At 35.2% G+C, this 13,476-nt stretch overlaps 1 protein-coding gene across 1 annotated transcript in view; it reads right to left on the reverse strand.

Annotated features, from left to right (window-relative positions):
- The window catches only part of PHIP (pleckstrin homology domain interacting protein), a 131,839-nt gene that overhangs the window by 102,497 nt on the left and 15,866 nt on the right, over positions 1-13,476 (reverse strand). The gene's annotated exons all lie outside the window — the stretch shown is intronic.

A 13,476-nucleotide genomic window follows, 5' to 3' on the forward strand; every position in this document is an offset into this window, starting at 1 on the left:
GTTTATCTGGAGTTTTAGTATATATTGGGGTGAATCTCTAAAGATATTTTTTTCTCCCCCAAGTAACCAACCATTTGTTCCAGACTTTTCATTTACTAATTCTTCTCTATCCCATTAAATTGTGATTAAATTACCTAACATTTTTTTCTGTGCTAGATCACTGACCTCATGTCTATCTAAACGCCAGTGACAAAATTTTAATTTTGTAACTAATGATGTTTTAATATTTATCTAGCTATTCATCATTATGCGTCCATTTTTAAATGTCTCAGTCTTGATTATTATCTAATTTGAGGATCACTGAGAAGTTAAAAAAAACAGATTTGTTGACAATGTAAGGTTAATTTCATTCACTCATAAATAACCAGCATCTTTCTATCTAGGAACATGATGCTTTCTTCCTATAGCTTGGACCAAGTTTTCAATACAGATGATCTTAGAAAAAAGTAAGTATAACCAAAGTTACCTTAATTTTCCTCACTATACAAATCTGTACCATCTGAACCAACTTCATGGGAAATCCGTACACAAATCTGTACTACTTAAACCAAGTTTTATAAGGAAAAAATGGGTAGCTGCCAGGAAAGAGCATCTGCAATAACCTCAGTAGGTATAATTTTGAGGACAATGGAAAAATGCATGATAAAATCTCTTACAAAAAAAAAAGCCTGAAGCAGAAATATTATCACTTCCCTCCAAAACGTTTAAAATTTTTTCTCCTTCTGCTAAGTACTCCGTAAAATGGACAAGAATACATGATGCAATCGCAATGAATTATCCAAGATCAAAATTAACTATTGCTAAAAAAGATGAGTTGGAAAAAAAATTCAAATTACTATGAATTAACAAAAATCCAGAGGTTATTTATTTATTTATTTTTAAACAAAGAACAGTAAAACTTGCTATACAATGTCTACTCCAGTGAAGGAAAGCTGTCTTTCCTTAATAATCTAACCTGGAAGGCCTCAGAACTAGTGTTTGCAACGTCTGCCAGCTCATGAAAGTAGAGCCCTGCTAATGAACGCAAGAAGAAGCGTGTGGCTGCAGATTCCAAAACCGAAAGAATACATTTTTGACAACAGAAAAAGTAGATGAAGAAGCCAAGACAATGTAACTCAGCAGGTGTCTCAGTATAACTAGGGCTCTTTTCTTATACAGAAAAAGGGGTACTCAGATAATAAACATCAGAATATTTATTAAGATTATTTTAACTGATTTTTGTTAAATTCATTTTTTTTTTAAAGATTTTTTATTCATTTATTAGACAGAGATAGAGACAGCCAGCGAGAGAGGGAACACAAGCAGGGGGAGTGGGAGAGGAAGAAGCAGGCTCATAGCTGAGGAGCCCGACGTGGGGCTCGACCCCACAACGCCGGGATCACGCCCTGAGCCGAAGGCAGACACCCAACCGCTGTGCCACCCAGGCGCCCCTGTTAAATTCATTTTATCCTATATTTTGATTAATTCTATTCTGTAATTCTGTTAACAAAAACACACTTGGAAAGCTCCCAGAGTTTCTGTAAATAAAATGCAGAAGTAGTTATAATTCATAATTAATAACCACATAAACAATTCCTAAATTAAAGTAGAAAAGAGTGAATTCCGGATAATCAGTACCTAGATTTCATTTTAATTTCCATGATCTGTGTTAATAAAGGCTTTCTAAATGTAAAATTAGTAACTCAAACTATAAAACAAGAGTTTGGAAACCTATAAAACTAAACTTGAGTAAACAAAAAAATGGTAATAAACATGTAAGCAAGACCACATGAAAACAAATTCTGAACTGCTTTATTGCTAGACGATAATTAGTTTTCCCAACAAAATAATGCTACATTCACGACCAGGCACTCAGAGGACAATTTCTACAGAAATGACCTTCCAAGTTCATTGCAAGCCCAAAAAGTTGCCTACATGTGGTAGTGGTGATTTCAAATTTTCCATTAGATAAATGTAAGGTATTTGATAAGGCGTAAAATTATATAAAATTTTATTCATTTTAAAGAACAACAAAAATGTTCTAATGAAAAGGAAGTATGACTATGGGGTCACAAAAAATAGCCATTTACATCTCTAAAAGTGAAGTTATGCTAAAGCCAGGAATCAAATACCTTGAAAAAATACCTATGAAAAGGAAAAAGACACCAAGGCTTATAACTAGAGAGGGTCTTACTAGAAGGACTTCAAGAATCTAATGACTGAAAAAATCTTACCTGCTTCAAATAACAATGTAGGTAAATGGCAAAATACAACACAATACCTAATTCGGTGAGAAAAATGATTATTGAACACTATTATGATATGTACCAGGTTTGGAAAATATTTTGAGTCCTTCAGTATGAGTCAGGACTTAAGTATGTTCTCATTTAATTTCACCCATCTTTTAAGGTAGGTACTACTATTATCCCCATAAGGGGATATTCCTACCAGTAAGGAAACTGAAAGACAAAATGTAACTTTCCCAGAGGTGAAGCCCAAGGTTGAATTCAGGCAGTCTGATCCCAAAGAGCACACTCTTACTAGGTAGACAGATATCAGAAAAAAGGACTGAAAGGAAATATGCTGAAGTATTAATAGCAGATAACCAGAGAGACTGATTTTTGAGCTGTTCTCTGTTTTCCAAGTTTTCTCTATTGAGCATTTATTCATTCTGCTTAATTTCTTAATTAAATGCAGTATAGCTCAGTCTATCTGAAGGAATTCAAAAGAGCAATTCGAAAAATCTAAACTGTCTAAAGAGATTAACTTAAATTCAAAGACTAAGAAAGGGGCGCCTGGGTGGCACAACGGTTAAGCGTCTGCCTTCGGCTCAGGGCGTGATCCCGGCGTTATGGGATTGAGCCCCACATCAGGCTCCTCTGCTATGAGCCTGCTTCTTCCTCTCCCACTCCCCCTGCCTGTGTTCCCTCTCTCACTGGCTGTCTCTATCTCTGTCGAATAAATAAATAAAAAATATTTTAAAAAAAACAAAAAACAAAGACTAAGAAAAACAGGCCCAGGGATAAAGATGTGAGGAATTTAAATTTATTTAATCATAAAAAAAAAAAACCCTTCAAGACTAAGTATATTGAAGTGTCAGAACTGTATACTATAAAACAGACAATAAGCATTGCAATTTGACAATGGATTGAATGATAAGCTACAAAGAATTCACATCTGGTTTGATTCAAAAGCCATAAAATACAAAACGCCATCAATTTTTTTTAAGTTTTGCTTCTAAAATCTCTCCCATTAAATTTTTAAAATAAAAGAGAAATATATCACAGATTGTGTGGGTTCAATTTTATTTGGGAAGGCATCACATAAGAAGGAATTTTTAACATTTAACTCACTATAGAGCCACAATTGAAAAGCTTGCTGCAATAATTCTCCTGAGGTTACCAACACAGACATGAGTAGGAATTAACAACCAAATATTCATAATTTGAGGGACAGAGATAATACGGGAAATAATTCAACACAGACCGGTTTACTTCTACACCATCATCTGGTCTTTATGTCATCTTGCACCAATAACTACAAACCAACCTAACACAAGAACAAGACAAATCACCATTACTATAAGAACAAAATTCCCAACTTTAAAGTAGCAGGGGGGTTGCAACATTAGAAGGATAATCCGGTGAACAGGTTTTGTCCACAAAAAAGAGGGAAGGAAAGAGAGAACAGAAAAGGGAAATAATCACCTGTGCAACACAGCACCCATGAGAGCCTCTCTTTATTTTACCATTGTAACTAAAATAATTAGAATGCACAGTAGCTACCCTCCAAATCTCTACATAGTCAATCTGGTGCTTAGTTATACCTCCTATATGAAAGACATCATGTTTTTAAGATTTAGCAGATACCACAAAGATAAGATCTAAAAAGGAGAACTCAAATACTGAGATGAAATACAGAAAGTAAAGAGATGATTCCAAGAGTTAAAGCAAAAAATCTCATGAACCAAGTATGTAACAAGCACAAACAAAACAAACCCCAAAACACAGACATTACAATTACTAAGATTGTAATTTACTAGAATTGTAAAAATTACTTGATTTGTATTATTCTTCCTCTTTTCTTTCTTGGAAACTAGTCTGATACCACTTCAGTCAGAAAATAATACTATGGTACAATATTATCAGTTTTAAATATTTTAAAAATGTTTTTATAGTAATTTAAAAAAAAGTCATTCTTTAAAAATTACCTAGTTTTATGCCAAACACTTTAATCATTCAATTTTAAACCAACAAACATTAATAGAGCACCTGCATGGGCCAGGTATGAACTAAGGGATGTAACAAAGAAAAAAAAAGACACAGTACTTACCCTCATGGAGACTGCAGTCTAGCAGGGAAGACAGACATGAAACAAGGACTTACAATAAGAAGTGTCAGGAAAAAAAGGGTTCAGAGAAATCTTGAAATATATAGCAGAGGGTCCTAAATATATGGCAGGGGGAGGAGGGATTGGATATCAGCAAGTCAGGCTTTTCCGAAAAACGCACATTTAAAGTAAGACCTGAAAAATGTTGGTGGGAAGGGAGCATATTCTAGATTGAGGAAAAGAGCATGTGCAACAGTCTGAGGCTGGAAAGAACACAGGACTCAAGCTACATAAGGAAGCCAGGTATGGCTAGCACACAGAGGGGCAAGCGCAGAGAAGATGGGAAGGTAGGGGGCAGACTGCAGAGTGCTTTCTAAGCTACAGTCAGGCATTTTGGACTATTTCCCCAAAACAGTAAGTTGAAGGTTTTTAAGGAGAAAGAAATGGGAATAGTATAAGATTTGCTTTGGGATAAACCACTGCAGTTTTATCTCTTTACCACAATGAGAACAGCTCAGAAGGGATATGACTAAAAGCAAAACTGATTTTACAAAAGAAATCAAAGGGTCCAAAAAACAAAATTTCATTTCAGAAAAAAATTCGAATCACTTTACCAACAAGATTCTTAAGACTCTCAAGGAACTGAATTATTTTCTCTCAAATTATTTATCTGGTAAGAGATAAACTTTAAAGAACATACCATGTTTTATTCTTTCTAAAGTTCACAACTCTGAAGCGTAATTCCAAGGCTCTTATATCTAAATCAATAAATGGACACAGGTGGTACAAGACTAATGCATTAAGAATTTCACAGAGATAGCAAAAAGGTGCTAAATAAACATGACATAAAGTTAAATGGATAAGATCAGAAAAAAATAACCAGGGATAACTGAGTTGGTCACTACCTCTTAAGGTTTAGTTTCTTCAGTAAAGTGGGGGGTATGTTGCAGTGTTGCTATGAAAAGCAAACAAGACAAAAAGTTTAACTCAAAGGTATTATATATATACTAACGTTTATATTGACTGTCCTTAAACAATCAAATCTTCATGTTATAAAAGTAAATCTTACTGAACACAGGTTTTCTTTCATTTTTTTTAAAGACTTTTGTGGGAGATCATGTTTTCCCCCGTCTTTCTTAAGGAGTGGAACAAATTGCTACTCTGTTTATATAAGTATCTACTCAGCCTGATCATGGACTTCCCAGTTTCAAGACGGCTAGGAAGACGTTCAATCCTTAACTTCAAAGGTTCCCTGAAGAAATTCAAAATAAAAAGTCAGAGACTTTATGAAGAAAATAAGATAATTTCCTTCGCCTATATAGATATGAAATTCAACATCAAACCCAATTAGCAATCTGGGAAAATAGGGGACACAAACTAAAAGGGGTAATGAATGGCTAGTGCTTCCTAATTACTACAGTAACTGCTTGCCAGACACATCACAACAGGAGAGCAGGGGGCACAGATGATACTTCTCATCACAACTATGACCTTAAGAAGAAACTTCCTCTCATTATTTACAAAAGAAAATAAAATACAGCTACAAGAGCAACAATTTGAACTCACCTAAGTAAATTGTCATTCTTCAAAGTGTTTCCCCTTTTTTGGTCAATCACAAATTCGAAAAGAAATTTAAGCAAAGGAAAAAATATAAATAATAATGTCTGTTTTATATATTTGGTACTTTGGATAATGAACATTAGGCTTTATTTCCCTTAAAACAAAAATGTAATACATTTTAGGAGTCTCTCATAGCTACCTATTCTTAGAAGGCAAAAAAAAAATAGGGAGGCTGGGGGAAGGACAGTAGTAAGCAGAAGAGAATTAAAAAAAACAAAAGCCTCTGCTAAATGGAAATATATCATTCTGAACTTTTCTTGTCCCACCCCAATCATTAATTACATCAATTACCTACTGCCTCTCCATTTATATTTACTAATGCTGAGGAACTGGGTCCATAAAGAGCAATGAAATATAATCCATCGACAGATAAATGGATAAAGAAGTTGTGGTTTGTGTACACACACACACACACACACACACACACACACACACACCCATGGAATATTATGCAGCCATCAAAAAATGAAATCTGCCATTTGCCATGCCGTATATGGGACTAGAGGGTATTACGCTAAGCGAAATAAGTCAATCAGAGAAAGACAATTATCATATGATCTCATTCATATGTGGAATTTAAGAAACAAGGCAGAGGATCATAGGGGAAGAGAGAAAAATATGAAACAAGATGAAACCAGAGAGGGAGACAAACCATAAGAAACTTTTAATCTCACGAAACAAACTAAGGGTTGCTGGAGGGGAGGGGGTGGCGGGATGGGGTAGCTAAGTGGTGGGCATTGGGGAGGGTATGTGTTGTGGTGAGCGCTATGTGTTGTGTAAGACTGATGAATCACAGACCTGTACCCCTGAAACAAATAATACATTATATGTCAATAATTAAAAAAATATATATATATAATCTCTATCCTCCAGGCCCTAACAGTATCATAGAAAAAAACCAAAGATAAATAAAGATTGTTCAGGGGACAGACTAAAATATAGACGCCAAGACCAAAAAATAAAAACCTCAAAATATAGCTAAGTCAGAAATGATTAAACAGCACAAATTATAAAACTATTAAGACTAGAAACATAGAAGTAAATGGTAGAAGAAGATGAGTTCTGAAAGAAAAAAATGGTTACTGAGAAAGTAATAGGTCAAAATGAATGAATTTAAATAAGTGATGAACAGTTGCCTAACTAAAGTATGGATTGAGCGAGGGCAAAAAAGGCACAAGACTTAACAGAATATTAGGCAAAGGATAAATGAACAGAAATTACAGATTATTATAATCTTATAATTAATTGAATTATGTGTAAACATTAAGTTATATATGTTAAATCTTACACATTTATAATAATAAACAATATTTCTAATACTTATGTAAGAAATACAGTCATATGAGGAAAAAATTAACTCCGTAACTTCCAGATCTCACCCCAGTGCCGAATATGTTAAGAAATTACCAACTGCAGAATAAGTCAAATATTGGAACATGGCAAAACATAGCAGTGAAAATAAAAAGCGGTAAGAACCTCCTCTTCAAAAAAGTACTCAAGATGTATTAGCAAAATAATTCATTAAATGAGAATCACAGGAAAGGCAGAAAGTAACATTTATCGCAATCTACTTTTGTGCCTCACTTTACTATCTTATTTAAGTGTCCAAATTACCAAATATGGTAGGTATTATCTCGATTTTACAAATGAGGAAGCTGAGAGGCTAAAAAATTAAATAATTTGCCTAAGGCCACCCATCTAGACTAAAGCAGACTCAAGATTTAAAATCTAATTTTAAATGAATCTTTGCTGCCTTTGTTCAAACTAGTTTTCTCAGAGACAACTATAAATGTAGACGAAATCTAAGACTTCTTTTCATGCATAAGCTTCTTAGTGTTAACTGGATGCTTGTGTAGTAAGGCTATTTTTCAAGGCAAAGCTGTTTCCTTAACACTCACACATTTTTAAGAGTCAGGTTCCCCAATACTCCTTATCGCCCCCCACCAAAACTGCAAACTTGCCACAGAAACAAGTAAAATGACAGAAGAAACAAGTAAAACAAAGATATGAACTACATAGGCACAACAACAAACAAGATGAGATATGGAAAACCTAGAGATAAAAAGTTTACGATGCTAATATGGTAAATATAAGAAAAATGCAAATAGGCAGTTAGCAAAAGATTGCTTTAATTTAATATATTATAACCTTTTCCACAAGATAAACATGCATTAAACTCATCTCCAAATTTATCTTTAAAAACAACTTTTCTACACAGTGAGAGAGAGTATACAAGCAGGAGCAGCAGCAGGGAGAGGGAGAAGGAGGCTCCCACTGAGCAGAGAGCCGATGTGGGGCTCGATCCCAGGACCCTGGGATCATGATGTAAGCCAAAGGCAGACACTTAACCAACTGAGCCACCCCAGGCGCCCCTAAAAACAGCTTTAATGTACCTAAGTCTCTTCACCCGTGTCAGTTACTACTGAAGTAGGGTTGTTTATTGTAAGCAAATACGGAGTAAATTATATCTGAAAAAAAGGCATAATGTGGGTAAGGAGGTTGGAGAAAGGATAATACCTGAGATTATTAATTTTTTTGAAAGTAAATATGCCTAGTTCTCTTCCACAGAAAATCTGTTAGAATCTGGTGATAACAGATTGGTGGGATCTTTCTCCACCCCCACCCCCCATTAAAAGAGGTTCTAGAGGACTGGAAAGCATTTGACCATTTTCGTTCTCCTGCCCTGAGAATGAATTCCAATTCAATTTTCACAATTTACATCAAGGACTAGGAGATACAAAACAGTCAGGATTTATAAGCAGACAACAAAATAAAACAGGGTAAGAATGCACTGAGATAAGCTCAAGGCTTGGTTCTTAAATTATACAGGTACAAGTTTTAACATCCTGAGTGTAATGAACTGACAACCCAATTCATGAATAAACCTTAATTTCTTAAAAACCAGTTTCGGCCGGGGGGGAGGGGTGACACGTGGGTGGCTCAGTCAGTTGAATGTCTGCCTTTGGCTCAAGTCATGATCTCAGGGTCCTGGGATCAAGCCCCTTAGCAGAGAGTTTGCTTCTTCCTCTCCCTCTGCCCTTCCCCCTGCTAGTGTGTGTACTCTCTCTCTCTCCAATAAATTAATAAACTCTTTACACACACACACACACACAAACAAACACAGAGTTTCTGGGGTTTTGCCCTAATTTAAAGCCATCCTTGGACCAAATCTCTCTCTTCTTCCAAACACCTATTTCATTTTTTACTCCCTACCGATTTCTAAACTTTTCTTGTCCCACTCCAGTTCATCAATTACCAACTGCCTCTTCACTTAATATTTACTAATGCTGAGGAGTTTGGTCTATGGGGAGCAATGAAACATAATCTCTATCCTCCATACCCTAACAGTGATAAGGAAAAGAAAATAGTAGAAAAGGAAAAGTAAATAAATAGACACAACTATGGGACAAAAGCTGTAAGAGAGTAAGTATAAGCAAACATTGAAATTTTAAAAATTCTGTTTTAAAGAGCAGACGAAAAAGAGACATGGTGGAAAGAAATAAAACATGTACAGAGACAAAGGGATAAAAGAGTTTACCTGACTGTTAAAAACTGTCAAAGAGTACTACAAAACTAGAGCACAGGTACTGGTGATGAAAAGGTGGGAAAGATGGGAAAAGGTCAATTTTGTGAGCCACATTACACAGTTAAGACTATTTAAAGTCAGTGAGAGAAAGGAGGCATGACATGATCACATATGCATTTTAGAACTTTTAGAGTTCTCAACTGGAGGATATTTTGCCCCAGGGACATTTGGGAATGTTTGGAAACATTTTTTGGTTGTCACAATTACGGGGGCAGGAGGTAAAGAGTGTTACTAACATTTACTGGGTACAGGCAAGAATGCTGATAAAACACCCTACAATGCACAGGACAGTAGCCCACAACAAAGAATTATCTGGCCCAAAATGTAAATAGTGCCAAAGTTATAAAACCCTGATTTAGAGCTAAATCCTAGGGTACAGGAATAGAGGAACAGAGGCAAGGAATTAGGTAGTCTATAAATTCTAGGAGAGCAGAGGTCATGTTCTTGTTTATCCTGCAACTCCAGATCTTAGCCCAGTTCCAGATACAATGCAGAGAGATTCTATATTTACTTAGTAAGTGAATGAATGATGTTAGCACTCCAGGCAAGAAATACCAAGGCCTACAATGTGGCTGTTGCAGTGGTAATGAAAAACAGATTCAAGAAACTAGAACAGAATACATATGCCTTATTTACTAAATCAATTTAAGAAATGAATTAAAAGAAGTCTAACTTCCAGGCTTGGAATAACAAGTTTCAGAGGGTCAGAAGTTCTATTTTACACATTTTAAAGTTTCAGACAAATGTGAGATATTCAAATTGAGAAGTACAACAGTTTGCATATTGTCTGAAAAAATCTTAGAAAGGAAAATCCAATTTATCACCCCACTCATCTTAAATGATCCTCTGAGTTTAGAACAGGAAGTTCAACTTAAAAAATAAACCCTAAAAGCAGTACGGTAATCTGAATTGGATCCTGGAACAAAAAAAAGGTAATTAGTGGGAAAATTTGGTGAGATATAAAAAAGGTCTGGCATTTAGTTAATAATAATGTGCCAATGTGGGTTCTGTAGTTTTTAGAAATGTACCAGATAACATAAGATTATAACATTAGGAAAAATTGCATAAAGGGTATAAAGGAACTGTGAATTGTCTGTGCAACTTTCAGTAAATAATCTCTTCCAAAATTAAAAGTTTATTTTAGGGGCGCCTGGGTGGCACAGCGGTTAAGCGTCTGCCTTCGGCTCAGGGCGTGATCCCGGCGTTATGGGATCGAGCCCCACATCAGGCTCTTCTTCTGTGAGCCTGCTTCTTCCTTTCCCACTCCCCCTGCTTGTGTCCCCTCTCTCGCTGGCTGTCTCTATCTCTGTCAAATAAAGAAATTAAAAAAATCTTAAAAAAAAAAAAAAGTTTATTTTAAAAAAACCTGACCTCAAATGTGTCAAAATTTAAATACCTGATTCTAAACATTTAAATCTGTAGTTTACGAAAAGCTAAAATGTTAAGGTTTTTTTTTTTTCTTTCTTACATCCATTGATAGTTGGTAGTACTACAGAGACCAAGGAAAGAGCAAAGAAAATCTTAAAAGGTAGCCAGAGGGAAAATAGCAAAGAGGAATCAACAGAAGATTTTTTTTTTTTTTAAATCTTCTAACCCATACTCTGTGGTACTTGAAATGATACAATGTATCATCATGCAGACAAAAAGCTGACGAATTTTTCCTTCCATTACCACCCTATTCCCAATTTTGTAGCAATGACAAAACACTCAAGACTGTCACCAAGGGAAACTGACAAGACATGACACTAAACTATGACTACAATACAGTTGTTTTGATTAGTCCAGCTTTGCTTTAGTGACTTAAAAAAAATTATATGCAAATACAAAAAAGCAGGTAAAACTGGCATTCTAATAGTTATTTTTTTTAAATATAAAGAACTAATATTTTCTGAAAATATGAATGGAAGAAAAAAACATTTATCTTAAACTCTAAAGCTGAAATTAAGTCTTTCAAAAAGGTACAAAAATGACCTACTTGGCAATTAATTCTGTTACCTAAATACACGAATTGCATTCCTCTGCTGTGACATAAAACTCAAGGTACTTTTGCCATATTTCCTATATCCATGTCAGCGATACTTACCGATCTGACCATTATGATTTAATATCAATTTTTCTGAATAGCCAAATGCTACTATTGAACTTTTAGCTTACTGAAAATAAGGCATAGCAAAACAGAGTCAGTCTGGTCTAAGGACGTACTAAATTTGTAACCCTGGTCGATACCGAACCTTTCTCAATGCCTCAATTTCCTTCTCTATAAATAAGAATAGCTCCTCTTAAGTTTAAGGTTTTAAAAGAGAAAATAAATGGAAAATGCCTGGCACACAGTAATTACTCACATAGCAAAAATTAAGAGAGGTTACTTACTGTCAATCATTCTTGTACTTTCGTGGCTACCACAGGGCTACTGGACAATGTGTTGAAAGAATAATAACACATTCCCCTTATTATAGAGACCTGTAGTTTTTCAAGAGGATGAACTTCTCCCTGTAGGTGAAGCTCCTGTAATATCTTACCTTCCCCTTCTTTAAACTATTCTGCCCCCAGTATAATTTTCTAAGTGCAAACATAAAATATACTTTAGGGTCTCAAATCCTTATTTTAATAGTTGTTCTTTATATACATTACCTATAGATACTATTATGTAACCAAGACATTCATATGCTGAAGAAAAAAATCATCCATGATTGCTTGCCATACAAATACTACATAGGATACCTTTTTTTTTTTTTTAAAGATTTTATTTATTTATTTGACAGAGATAGAGACAGCCAGCAGGAGAGGGAACACAAGGAGGGGGAGTGGGAGAGGAAGAAGCAGGCCCATAGCGGAAGAGCCTGATTGTGGGGCTCGATCCCACAATGCCGGGATCACGCCGAGCCGAAGGCAGACGCTTAACCGCTGTGCCACCCAAGCGCCCCAAGATACCTTTGGAAAGGTCAGAGAAAATAAACCAGAATACATCACAGAGACAAAAAGATGCAAATCATAAAAGAGAAGGTGATGAAGAAGATTAAGAAAGTCTAACATCTGTTCAACTGGAGTCCCAAAGGGGAGACAATGGAGCAAAGATGATAGTTTAAAAGATAATGGCTGAGAATTTTCCAATGCCAGTAAAAGACATTACAGATTCAATAAACCCAATGGATCTCAAACAAGATCAATTAAAAAAAAAAAAAAAAAACTACCAAGACATATCACAGACAAACTATAGAAAACCATCAAGAGAGATCACTTTCCAAGCAACAGTTAGGAGATTTAAACCCACATCTACCAATAATTAGACATATAGGACCAAAAAAAATGCTCTTCTACACTATTTTTAAGAGATAGGGAAAATAAAAGGACAAAAAAAAGGTTAAAAGTAAAACAATGAGAAAAGGTATACTATACTAAGCAAAAGGCAAAACTGTAATGTTGATGATCAGTATAATAACTATCCAGGAAAAAGAAGAAATAAGTAGGATCTGGACGGGTGTACGAAGGAGACTAACACTCCTAGACAGGCAAAAGAGTGGGGGTGGGAGAAGAGGCTATGACTAAAATATGAAAGTCTCTGAAAATTAAAAGTTTAGACTGGTGCGAGAGGAAGTATGACACCATTAAAATAACCTCTTTTTACCTGAGCAGAAGAACAATGTAGCAAAGGTAGAATTAATTAAGATTACTATTACAGTGTTGTAAGTGTGACCTGGAAGGGAAACAGTGAGAAGACACTGAAAGCAAGATTAGTTTAGAAGATGGTACAGTAATCCAGGTAAGACAAGGGCCTGGTAGTAGGAGAGATAAAGGAATGAATCTATGAGGCATTTCAAGAGGCAGTCCTATCTGCATCAGTTCTCCTCTGAAATTTTAAAGGCAAAAAAATGCCCTATGCTTTATAAAAAAATAACCAAACTATTTTTGTTTATAACTAATCTGTAATATATACAGTTGCCCACAAAAATCAATCTCATACA

The sequence above is a fragment of the Ailuropoda melanoleuca genome, chromosome 19, assembly GCF_002007445.2.
Source record: "Ailuropoda melanoleuca isolate Jingjing chromosome 19, ASM200744v2, whole genome shotgun sequence".
NCBI lineage: Eukaryota > Metazoa > Chordata > Mammalia > Carnivora > Ursidae > Ailuropoda > Ailuropoda melanoleuca.